The sequence below is a fragment of the Taudactylus pleione genome, unplaced genomic scaffold (genome assembly GCF_031769625.1).
Source record: "Taudactylus pleione unplaced genomic scaffold, aTauple2 ptg001184l, whole genome shotgun sequence".
In the NCBI taxonomy this organism is placed as follows: domain Eukaryota; kingdom Metazoa; phylum Chordata; class Amphibia; order Anura; family Myobatrachidae; genus Taudactylus; species Taudactylus pleione.
The window spans coordinates 82,501-85,000 of NW_028285585.1; the positions used below are offsets into that span (position 1 = coordinate 82,501).

At 37.5% G+C, this 2,500-nt stretch overlaps 3 non-coding genes and 6 pseudogenes across 3 annotated transcripts; all 9 read right to left on the reverse strand.

Annotated features, from left to right (window-relative positions):
* LOC148451382 (5S ribosomal RNA) overlaps positions 1–88 on the reverse strand; it is a 119-nt pseudogene extending 31 nt beyond the window's left edge.
* A 350-nt stretch (positions 89–438) lies between these two features.
* On the reverse strand, positions 439–557 carry LOC148451383 (5S ribosomal RNA; annotated as a pseudogene).
* A 116-nt stretch (positions 558–673) lies between these two features.
* LOC148451384 (5S ribosomal RNA) lies at positions 674–792 on the reverse strand (annotated as a pseudogene).
* Positions 793–907: 115 nt separating this feature from the next.
* On the reverse strand, positions 908–1,026 carry LOC148451385 (5S ribosomal RNA). Its single transcript, XR_015875105.1, has one exon. It is a non-coding gene; the product is annotated as a 5S ribosomal RNA (ribosomal RNA).
* Positions 1,027–1,142: 116 nt separating this feature from the next.
* On the reverse strand, positions 1,143–1,261 carry LOC148451386 (5S ribosomal RNA; annotated as a pseudogene).
* Positions 1,262–1,376: 115 nt separating this feature from the next.
* On the reverse strand, positions 1,377–1,495 carry LOC148451387 (5S ribosomal RNA). Its single transcript, XR_015874972.1, has one exon. It is a non-coding gene; the product is annotated as a 5S ribosomal RNA (ribosomal RNA).
* A 116-nt stretch (positions 1,496–1,611) lies between these two features.
* LOC148451388 (5S ribosomal RNA) lies at positions 1,612–1,730 on the reverse strand. Its single transcript, XR_015875175.1, has one exon. It is a non-coding gene; the product is annotated as a 5S ribosomal RNA (ribosomal RNA).
* Positions 1,731–2,076: 346 nt separating this feature from the next.
* LOC148451389 (5S ribosomal RNA) lies at positions 2,077–2,195 on the reverse strand (annotated as a pseudogene).
* A 116-nt stretch (positions 2,196–2,311) lies between these two features.
* LOC148451390 (5S ribosomal RNA) lies at positions 2,312–2,430 on the reverse strand (annotated as a pseudogene).
* Positions 2,431–2,500: the final 70 nt, after the last annotated feature.

A 2,500-nucleotide genomic window follows, 5' to 3' on the forward strand; every position in this document is an offset into this window, starting at 1 on the left:
TCCTATCCAAGTACTAACCAGGTCCAACACTGCATAGCTTCCAAGATCAGACGAGATTGGGCATGTCCAGTGTGGTTTGGCTGTAGGTGCTCAAAAACATTAACTTTAGACCTCTTTTACTTCTTAACTCAAGTAAATTCAATGATAAGTTGAAAAATTAAATGTAAAATGTTCTAGAAAAGAATGTTATGGCAGTATAAAATTACCTACAGCACCTGGTATTCCCAGGTGGTTTCCCATCCAAGTATTGACCATTCCCAACACTGCATAGCTTCCAAGATCAAACGACATTGGCCATGTCCAGTGTGGTTTGGCTATAGGTGCTAAAAAGTATTAACTTTAGACCTCTTTTACTTCTTAACTCAAGTAAATTCATTGCTAAGTTGAAAAAATGTAATGTAAAATGTAATAGAAAAGAATGTTATGGCTATATAAAATTACCTATAGCACCTGGTATTCCCAGGTGGTCTCCCATCCAAGTACTAACCAGGACCAACACTGCATAGCTTCCAAGATCAGACGAGATTGGGCATGTCCAGTGTGGTTTGGCTGTAGGTGCTCAAAAACATTAACTTTAGACCTCTATTACTTCTTAACTCAAGTAAATTCATTGATAAGTTGAAAAAATTAAATTTAAAATGTAATAGAAAAGAATGTTATGGCAGTATAAAATTACCTACAGCATCTGGTAATCACTGGTGGTCTCCCATCCAAGTACTAACCAGGCCCAACACTGCATAGCTTCCAAGATCAGACGAGATTGGGCATGCCCAGTGTGGTTTGGCTGTAGGTGCTCAAAAACATTAACTTTAGACCTCTTTTACTTCTTAACTCAAGTAAATTCAATGATAAGTTGAAAAATGAAATGTAAAATGTAATAGAAAAGAATGTTATGGCTGCATAAAATGACCTACAGCACCTGGTATTCCCAGGTGGTCTCCCATCCAAGTACTAACCAGGCCCAACACTGCATAACTTCCAAGATCAGACGAGATTGGGCATGTAAAGTGTGGTTTGGCTGTAGGTGCTCAAAAACATTAACTTTAGACCTCTATTACTTCTTAACTCAAGTAAATTCATTGATAAGTTGAAAAAATTAAATTTAAAATGTAATAGAAAAGAATGTTATGGCAGTATAAAATTACCTACAGCACATGGTAATCCCTGGTGGTCTCCCATTCAAGTACTACCCACGCCCAACACTGCATAGCTTCCAAGTTCAGACGAGATTGGGCATGTCCAGTGTTGTTTGGCTGTAGGTGCTCAAAAACATTAACTTTAGACCTCTTTTACTTCTTAACTCAAGTAAATTCAATGATAAGTTGAAAAATGAAATGTAAAATGTAATAGAAAAGAATGTTATGGTAGTATAAAATTACCTACAGCACCTGGTATTCCCAGGTGGTCTCCCATCCAAGTACTAACCAGGCCCAACACTGCATAGCTTCCAAGATCAGACGAGATTGGGCATGTCCAGTGTGGTTTGGCTGTAGGTGCTCAAAACCATTAACTTTAGACCTCTTTTACTTCTTAACTCAAGTAAATTCATTGATAAGTTGAAAAAATTAAATGTAAAATGTAATAGAAAAGAATGTTATGGCAGTATAAAATTACCTACAGCACCTGGTATTCCCAGGTGGTCTCCCATCCAAGTACTAACCAGGCCCAACACTGCATAGTTTCCAAGATCAGACGAGATTGGGCATGTCCAGTGTGGTTTGGCTGTAGGTGCCCATAAGCATTAAATTTATACCGCTATTACTTCTTAACTCAAGTAAATTCATTGATAAGTTGAAAAAATGTAATGTAAAATGTAATAGAAAAGAATGTTATGGCTATATAAAATTACCTACAGCACTAGGGATTCCTAGGTGGTCTCCCATCAAAGTACCATCCAGGCCCAACACTGCATCGCTTCCTTTATCAGACGAGATTGGGCATGTCCAGTGTGGTTTGGCTGTAGGTGCTCAAAGACATTAACTTTAGACCTCTTTTACTTCTTTACTCAAGTAAATTCATTGATAAGTTGAAAAAATGAAATGTAAAATGTAATAGACTGTTATTGCAGTATAAAATTACCTACAGCACCTGGGATTCCTAGGTGGTCTCCCATCCAAGTACTAACCAGGCCCAACACTGCATAGCTTCCAAGATCACACGAGATTGGGCATGTCCACTGTGGTTTGGCTGTAGGTGCTCAAAAACATTAACTTTAGACCTCTTTTACTTCTTTACTCAAGTAAATTCATTGATAAGTTGAAAAAATTAAATGTAAAATGTAATAGAAAAGAATGTTATGGCAGTATAAAATTACCTACAGAACCTGGGATTCCTAGGTAGTCTCCCATCCAAGTACAAACCAGTCCCAACACTGCATATCTTCCAAGATCAGACGAGATTGGGCATGTCCAGTGTGGTTTGGCTGTAGGTGCTCAAAACCATTAACTTTAGACCTCTTTTACTTCTTAACTCAAGTAAATTCATTGATAAGTTGAAAAAA